The 9,719-nt window shown below is 42.7% G+C and overlaps 1 non-coding gene across 1 annotated transcript; it reads left to right on the top strand.

Annotated features, from left to right (window-relative positions):
* Positions 1-5,565: 5,565 nt before the first annotated feature.
* Positions 5,566-5,648, top strand: trnal-uaa. Its single transcript has one exon. It is a non-coding gene; the product is annotated as a tRNA-Leu (tRNA).
* Positions 5,649-9,719: the final 4,071 nt, after the last annotated feature.

Below are 9,719 nucleotides of genomic sequence, written 5' to 3'. Positions count from 1 at the left end.
GATTTCAAAACATACTTTTGAAGAACAACAGCAGCAGAAAAGGGAATGTTTAACTTAACACTGTGAGCGCTGTCTGGAATCAAGCTGCAGCCGCGGGGCATTCTGGGGAAGCGGTCAGTCTGAAGAACGCACAAGTCTGCTCTGATGCATGCTCGATAAAGAGGGCGGGGTGAGAACAACATCCGGGGATTTGATGCGTTCTCGATCTGGCGTTCTCGAGAATTGGAACGGTACTCGGGCTGAGGCTGATGACGTGTCACGAGTACACGAGCACACGAGAACGCTCAAGAATGCATATTGAGAAACGCCCAAAGACTTATCCTTCAGGGGGTGTTTGGACACCTGGGCCCCAAGACTCATATGGGTCAAAGCTGCCGTGGTAACAGAAGGTAACCTGATGGACTTGTCCGAACATCGAACTGTTTTGCATGTTGGAGAGGATCACTGCTCCAAAATACTTCTCTTCCAAGACCAGTAGCAGGATGGCTCCTGAACAGTTTTCCACATAGATCAACTCACATAGATTAACGCACACACACACATACACCCGCTAACTAACACACCCACACACATGGTTAAGGACTTGAAGGAAACACAAGGGTCCACAGGGGGATGATGTTTTTCATACACTAACATTTAAGGCTACAAAGTCTGACAAGGGAGTTTTAAAGGGGGGGGTCTGTGCCAAGCTGGTTATTCTTAGAGATTAAAGAACTTTAATCGTGGAGAGGATAAGAATTAACTAAAGATTCTAATTTACAGGTACCCTGAAGAGATTACATTAGTTGCAATATTTCTGTATTTCTGAGCTTATATTAACTGTCAGGATTCCTGTCTGTGTGTTTGTGTTTCTGTGTTTGTCTCCCTTCCTCCAACAGGGGGCGCCTGGTTCTGGTCCGCCTCCTCACACACCTGCAGAGGGTTACCTCTTTAACGCAGCGCTGTTAAGCTGCTTCCTGGAGCCCCTTTGCCCGGCAGTCGCCTATTCAACATTTCCAAGCCTGAAAGGGTGGCTATGGAGAAGTACATTAAGGAGTTTCTAGCTACCGGCATAATCCGTCCCTCATCTTCACCCCTTGGAGCTGGGTTCTTCTTTGTGGGGAAGAAGGATGGATCCCTTCGGCCCTGTATAGACTAAGGAGGTTTGAATCAAATCATAGTTAAAAACAAATACCTGTTGCCTCTCTTGTCTTCAGCTTTTGAACCCGTCCAAGAAGCCACAGTCTTCTCTAAATGGACCTCAGAAACGCATACCACCTACTCCGCATAAGGGAGGGAGACGAATGGAAAACCGCCCTCAAAACTCCCATTGGACTCTTTGAGTACCTGGTAATGCATTTTGGTTTAACTAACCCTCCCGCTTGCTTCCAGGCCCTGTTCAACGACGTTCTGAGAGACTTTTTGAACATTTTTGTCTTTGTTTATATTGATGATATCCTAATTTTTTCCAAGAACCTTTCTGAGCACAAGATCCGTGTTCGCCAGGTCCTTCAACCTTTGTCCGAGAACAAACTATTTGTCAAAGCTGAGAAATGTGAATTCCACAGACCATCAGTTTCCTTCCTTGGATTTATCCTTGAGGGCGGACAGGTAAGACCCACTGAGGAAAATATTAAGGCTGTTTTGGATTGGCCTACACCAGAGACTTGTAAGCAGCTCCAATGTTTCCTGGGTTTTGCTAATTTCTACCGCAGGTATATCCGCAACTACAGCCAAACTGCTCTTCCTCTGACAGCCCTGACCTCTTCCAGGTTCCCTTTGTTTGGTCCTCTGAGGCGAAACCAGCCTTTTCTCATCTCAAAAAACTTTTCGCCAATGCTCCTGTTCTCACTCAGCCAGATCTCTCCAGGCAGTTTGTGGTGGAGGTAGATGCCTCGGATTCTGGAGTTGGAGCTGTTCTCTCCCAAGTTTCCGTTACCGACAGGATTCCTGTCTGTGTGTTTGTGTTTCTGTGTTTGTCTCCCTTCCTCCAGGAGGCGCCTGGTTCTGGTCCGCCTCCTCACACACCTGCAGAGGGTTACCTCTTTAACGGAGCGCTCTTAAGCTGCTGACTGCCACTACCTCGACGCCAGTTTTTGGTACTCTAGCCAAGCTGAGTTTTGCTAAGTCAAACTGAGTTCTTTCAACCTGAGTCTTAATCTTTTTTTTGTCTTTGCCTTTCGGCAGGAAGTCATCCTGAAAACTGGATGTTTCTGAGCTTTTCTCCCTGGAAGGATAATCTGAGCTTCAAACTGAACTAAGGATTTAAACTGGAGGTTGAATCAACTTTTCCTCAAGAGATCGTTTGAGCTTCACACTGAGCAAGGGATTCAAGTACTGCAGGAAATCTGAGTGGCAGTCAGCTTCTCCATTCACCTACAAACAACCGCATTCTGGGTACACCTGTCCGCCCTCCACCGAATCAGACAAACACTGGAACTTCCGCACACAGACTGGAGTCAAAGAGTCAACAACTTCTCTGGAAACGTGAGTCCGCAACCAAATCCTCCTCTTCAAGTTCAAGATTCAACTTTACTAATTGACCCTGAACTAACCGCTGTGTCTTCCCCTCACTTTTCAGTTCCGGTTGAGCAGTGTTCATATCAACACTTGATTCTGCATTATCTCTTCAATAAACCTGCTAAACCTTTTCCCCTGGTCTCTCTGAATTGGTTTCTCTGCATGTGGGTCCGAGCTCTTGATAAAATCATGACATTACCAAAATAATTAGCTGAAACATCCATAGGATGTTAAGGCTGAATAAATTCTGTCATAGATAACTTTCAACTGCCAGGTATTGAAAGGTCGATTATGTTTAATGTTTTTTGAATAGACTCTGAAACCAATCTGCTGAATAAACATACAGTCTACAGATAATTTAAATGTAGTGAATTTAATGATGATTTAAGGGATAAAGTTAAAGTAATTGTGGATAATAATATCTGGTTGTGACTGCACTTAGATTTTGAGTAAATAATGATAACTCATTAAAGACACTGCTTATTCTGATAAGAACATTGACGGCACTCTGTGTGTTGGAGGATCCTGGAGGAATGGTTTGCTGAACTGTGATGAGAACACTCTATGAGAACTACCACCTTGATTCAGCATCTATACTGCCATCAGACAGCATGGAGACAAATGGGGATGTGGAGGAGGCCATACGAGACTCTGATTAATTAGATTGTTGAGTGATAGATACACTGAAAGAATTCATCATCGTCAATGATGTTCATCATTTGCTTTTAACTGGGGCCAGGATAATTCTTGATTTTACCTAATTGTGATTTATATGTTTTGATTTATTTTGATTTTGTTTTGATGAAAAACATGGAAATATTTTGCTCCAGACCCACCAAAATCAAATTTTATGCCACTTTTTCTTTGATGTAGAAAGACTCAGAACCTCATTGGCTGAAAGATTCTTCAATTAGTAGGTAATGATAATTGTCAGATTCAAAACGGGTTTTCTTGCTTAGATTGGCAGAGAGTGGGATTTCTCTGGTGTCACCCCGGTTTTTACTACCTTTTAGAGAAGGTAGTGTTTTCCGGTGGAGAATGGCCCGGCCTGTCCTGTGACTGAATGATTGGTAAATTGGGATGGATGGTTTATTCATGGTTAGCGGTCACATTTAGGAGGCCTCTAAGTGGGAGTGAGAGTAGAGGAATTTGGCCTTGTTAGCTTTATAGGCTTAGGTTACCTAGTCTAAGGTAAATGAAAATAATGTGTGCATAGGAAACTAAAATAGTCTTCCTTAAATTAGATGAAACCCAAATCGTAGTTAAATGCTGAAACTGTGGTCTTGAGTGACAAGATTTGGTCTGTGAGGTTTTTGATTGTGATTACTTTTGATCTCTGATTAATGATACATCATCAATTATAGATGCTCTCTGAGTCTCCTGGTGCTTCAAAGATGTGTTGCTTACTGAGTATTAAGTTACCTGTAAAAACGGTAATTTATCAGGGGGAGTTGTTAGGTTTATTCTTTATACATCACATGCATTGTTACTCTGTTAGCCAGATTAGATTGAGGAGAAGGCGTTCCTTCACATGGTTGCTGTCACTGTGTGTACGTAGATCATCTAATCAGGACAGCCTTCGTGTCTTTAAAAATACACAGGATATTGGCACATCTTGGAGCCGCACTGATAAAGGAGAGCTAAAGAGGCAAGATGCATGAAGGTCAGGGCATGGATGACATGTCAGTTTCTGAAACGGACAGCTAAGCATCCACCTGATGCAAAATATGGACTCAAGAGGTATAAGAAGCAGGAGATGACCTTGTTCGGGGCTCAATCTTTGCCGGACGCTCGCTGACGTTTTTTGAGCCCACAGCTGTGCCAGCTCCAAGCAATTTCTCTGTCCTGTAACAACCTGACCTGGAATAAACGCTGTTACTTTTTTACTTCTGTTTTATAGTCCTTTTTTATATGGTTTTACCCAGTTTAAGTTAAGAGTAGTAAATAACTTGCTCCCAAGAAAAGAACCGGTAGGGAAGTTCCGATGCGCAGCTGCTATCAGGGGGTCCTAACTTCCAAATTTAACACTCCATGTGCTCTTTTCCCCTGATGTCTCCATGGTTCTGGTTTGTGTTACATTTTAATTTAGATTTTTGGATTCCAGCCTCAATTGTTTGTGATCATTCAATTAAGTCTTCAAGAAACTCACATCTGCCTCCCTGTCTCTGCATTTGGGTCCTCAAAAACCACAACCAAACCCTGACACAAAAAGGTTTAAGGCAGTGGCGGCTGGTGGAGTTTTCTTCAGGCAGGGCAATAAATTCACAGTAGACATACCAAAAACCAATCAAACATATACTTAGTTATATATGGGAGTAATGGTGTTATAAACGCCATAACCTTTTTTTAATAACGAGTAATCTAACTAATTACTTTGATTGTAACTGTAACCCAGTTACCATTCCCGACACCCCTTTACTGCACGTTACTCAGGTCACGCAATTACCGTTTAGTTTCAGAGCAGTGCAAAAACTAACAAATCTGCACCAGTCCAACAGCTGCTCCACCTCCTCTCTATAGTTCTGGTCATTGTCGTCTCTGATGAGGCCCACCACCTTGGTGTCATCTGCAAACTTCAGGACGGGATTGGCAGCGAAATTGGGGACGCAGTCGAGTCTCCTCAGAGTGAACAGCAGGGGGCTCAGGACGCAGCCCTCAGGTGAGCCTGTGTTCAGGGTGATCACATCAGAGGTGTTCTGTCCAACCCGGACTGAGGTCTGTCTGTGAGGAAAGCTAGCAGCCAATTGCAAAGGGGTGTATTGAAGTCCAGCTGTTTCAGTTTTCCTATCAGATGTTGTCGGATGATGGTGTTGAAAGCTGAACTGATTTAATTTTACCAAGACGACGGAGATATAAGGCAGAACAGATAACAATGTTTTAAGTACTGACAAAAATATAAGCAATATATTATCAACATTGACCAACTGTACATCATCTCCTTTAACAGCAGTATCTAGTCATTGTTAACTTAGGTTTCCATAAAACAAAAAAAATTTTTTCTGTTTCCATCTTATAAATTTTGACATTAATTTTTGTGATCTACGGTTTAGAGATACGCAGTAAACCACCAGGATGGCCGAGTGGTTAAGGCGTTGGGCTTAAGATCCAATGAGCAATTGCTCACGTGGGTTCGAACCCCACTCCTGGTAACCTCTTGTTTGGTAAACCAGTACTTGGCAACACTAGACCAAATTACTGCTTGCAGCAATAAAGCTTTGCTTATAGGCTCATTCTAGTGTATTGTAATAAGAAAAGACAAAAAATCTCAAGCATTTAAAGTCTAAGAATTTTATCCTTTACCCAATGGGTTGAAAAACCCATTTAAATCCCAAGATTGGCTTTTGGCCCCACTGGGAATAGCTCACCGAACCGTGTCCATTCCAGTTAAAGGACTCGACAAGCAACCCTTGTTAAAATCACTGTGGCTCTCATCGGCATGCTGTGTGAACACCAGGTCCACAGGCTAATTTATGTGATAGCACTGAGAGCATCATTTGGAAGTCAACTTAGCCCGCCAGTCTCTTCTGATCTAACAAGCCGAAACAACTCTGCTTATATTCGATAAACATGGTGCAGCACTGGTTAGAGACATTCAAGGTTGCATGATCTATCCATCTATCTATCTGTCTGTCTGTCTGTCCGTCTGTCCGTCTGTCCGTCTGTCCGTCTGTCCGTCTGTCCGTCCGTCCATCCATCCATCCCGATTTCTCCCTTTCTCCATATAGGCTAACATTTGATCCTTCACGCTCTCCGTAGTTCCCCTGTGGCGCGAGCATGCACGTTTCCTGTTGCTTGGTGGTGAATCGTGCTGCCTGTGCTGGGCTCCTGGAGGCCTTCTCCGTCTCCATCTCTCTGTGTGCGCTGTACGTTAACACCTGCCAGCGGAAACACCCACCTACCCAACTGAAAGACGTAATCTCACTATACATCAGCCAGTCTCATCCTCACCTCTCTCATGACAAGGCGCGACTAGTCCTATCATGAAAAAAAGGTTATTTGTGCAACCTGAGTAACATACAGTAACGTGGTGTCGGCAATGGTAACTGCGTTATAGTTACAGTCAAAGTAAAGTTAGATTACTCCTTACTACAAAAAAAGGTAACGCCATTAGTAACGCTATCACTGCATCTTACAGACAGTAAAGTTAGAGGAAAGGAGACCTATAAAATGTTGCTAATATTTTGTGTTTGGCTCCAGCTGCCATTACCACCGATGCAGACCAGCATCGGCGAGTGGTTAAGGCATTGGGCTTAAGATCCAATGAGCAGTTGCTCATGGGGGTTCGACCCCCACTCCTGTATCCTCTTCTTAATTGATCCAGTACTTTGCAACTGCACAGCCAAGCCACATGGCTAAAATATCTCACTGGCAGCAATCAAGTTTTGCTAATGAGCTTATACTTTATTTAGCAAAAAAAGTAGAAAAAAACCCAGTCTAATACCGCTTTCACACTGGCTGGAAAATCCACCTAAACCACAAAAGCTTTTAGTGGTGGTGGGAGCAACACACTGACGCATGTCTACCTGAGTAAACTCTGTTTACATTCAACAAACATGGTCTATTGCTGGTGAGACGGATTTGCACAGATAAAAGAGCAAAATAATAAAGAATACTGAATACGCCCTGGCTTCCTTCCATGTTGTTCTCCATTGTTTACTTCCCCAAATTCTGTTGCACTGTCGACATCATTAGCGCTCACTCACCCAGCGTAATGCCATCAGCAGATATGCAGTGCTGTGGGATATTTGCCATGCAGCTTGCCAGCAGAGGGTCGGACTTGGCTTTTAGGTCAAATGGGAAAAGAGTCAAAAGCCGATTGTTAGTGGGTCTACCAGGTTTTGAAAAACCGCCGTTTTCAGCGGGAAAGCAGCTTTTGAGTCTGAGACCCCTCTCATATCACCAGTTTGACCATCTTATGAAGTAAGTTGTAATGTTGTGCCTTTTAAGCTTTGAAACTCAATAAACATGAACCCAAGTAAATGGTCACTGTGTCAATTTACCCCAACACTTACTCTCCACCCAAAGTGCCTAGCTGTTATAGTAAATAACTCAAGAAGACGCACGTATCTCAATTGCCCATAAGAGGGCCGGTGCAGATGGAAAAATACCAGCTCCGAAAATCATTCCCAGTCCAAGCCTGGTTCAGGACATAACTAGCATTCTTTGAATTATTGCCCTGTACTAATACCATCCTGGGGAACTGACTCTATGTCCAATAGTGATTACCAGGACTGAAATGTAGGATTTTCTACTGTATAATTTCTTTTTTTATTTCCTATTCTATGCATTGCTAATTATTCAATGGAAAACATTTCAGAGCTACAGTTAAAAACAAAGCTATAAAACTCTGCATTATGTCCTGTTAAATAATAACTGGAGAAGTCCTAAAAAAATAAAAACTTTTCTTAAACCATATGTTTTGTTAAAAAAGGTCCTGCACGGCTCTAAAAGGACATTTTTCTAACCAGACAGCACATACACATCTGAGATGATCATGTGTCAGGATTCAGTGTCATTTCTGCCAGGGTTGATTAATGACTTCCTCCTTGAATAATAGAATTGTTTCAGGTTACATTTCTATATACAGGGGAAGAGTGTGATGATTGACAAAGGATTTCCGAAGTACTCCCCAGCCACGTGGCTGTATTGATCATGTTGGCATGTGTGGCATTTTCTAATGCTGCTGAAGGGCGTTAATTTCAACACATGGACTGGAAGATCCTACTTTTAAATCAGACACCACAGTGACCTTTTTTCCCTCTTTTTTGAGGCAGTTATTTAAAAGCAAATGCATTTTTGAAATGGGGTAAAGACAGAGGAAGACATGCATGAAAAACCATCAAGGTTCGGAGTCCAAACCTGCTACATCTGCATCGAGGAGTGAAGCCTTTAAGTTATGTGCCACTCCTTGCCCAATACCTTTTAAATACTCCTCTGCCTACTGTAGTTATGAAGGAAAATAAATAGAGCAAAATAAGAGTGTATTGTATCTCAGCTGCTATCACAATAAAACAGATTTTCCTCTATATATTCTTACTGATGTTAGCATCAACGTTTGTTCTATGCAAAGATTGGATGCCAAACTTTTTAGTACTGTTCTGTGTGCTAAATACATTTTTGAGGGGCTTTAGCAGCAGTACCATCGTTGCAGATATCAGATTTTAGTCTTCATACTGCATAGATATTAGAATCTGTGCATAAATGTCATCCAAACCCATTTGCACAAGAACAGACTTTTCAATTCAGTTTATTCATATAGTGTCAATTCACAACACATGTAATCTCAAGGCACTTTACAGTTCACCAGATCATACAGTCAAATTGATTCAAAGTTTTCTATCTAAGGAAAAACAGTTGATTTCATTGACTCATTGACTTGAATGCAATTCCTCACACTAAGCATGCTTGTAGCGACAGTGGAGAGGAAAAACTTCCTTTTAACAGGAAGAAACCTCCAGCAGAACCAGAATAAACCAAACATTACCCGCAACATATCTGACTCACTCAACCATTAAAATCAACTATTTTCATTAATTTAAGGGAAATATTTTTACATACTTGCATTATATTAAACTGCCCTTACAATATTCACCATTGTCCATCATCATTCCCCTTCTCCTTCTGAGCATGTAGCAGCTGGCTTGCTTGGCCTCGCAATGAATCATGGGACACCCTTGGCCATTAAGGTTACAGTAGTCCTGTCCTTGCAAAGAATCACTGGATACCCTAGACCAGAAGTCACAGATCAGCGGACCGGAATCCCACCGGCTGGCTAATCCGGACCCATTCTGATTTAAAACATTTATAAATTACAGGATGTTGTCTGACGACAGTGACAAACTTCACTTCCTCCGCTTCTCCTGTTAACATAGTAAAGCCCTGCGGAGCGTCCGGCACCAGGCCGCACATGATACAAATTAGCCGATGAGCTGCTGTCAGTCTGGGTCTCTGCTGCTAGCTACTTTTAGACACAGCAGGCAAACCTGTGGCAAGCCGGGCGATGGGAAAGAAGGAGAAGAAATGAAAGAAAAGTGAAATGGCGTGCTCAAAGATGACCCTGCACATTTTCAGTATGCTTGGCTCAACCTACTATTGTGAAGCAGCATTCTCCACGATGACCATCATCAAACATAAATATCGCTCCAGGCTCACAAATGAGCACCTCGATATGTGCCTGAGCATGGCTTTGTCGCCAATCAAACCCAGGTTTAAAGCCTTGC

This window comes from Cyprinodon tularosa, unplaced genomic scaffold (genome assembly GCF_016077235.1).
Source record: "Cyprinodon tularosa strain WSP-4 unplaced genomic scaffold, ASM1607723v1 ctg107, whole genome shotgun sequence".
Lineage (NCBI taxonomy): Eukaryota > Metazoa > Chordata > Actinopteri > Cyprinodontiformes > Cyprinodontidae > Cyprinodon > Cyprinodon tularosa.
This window is presented reverse-complemented; position numbering and strand designations above follow the sequence as displayed.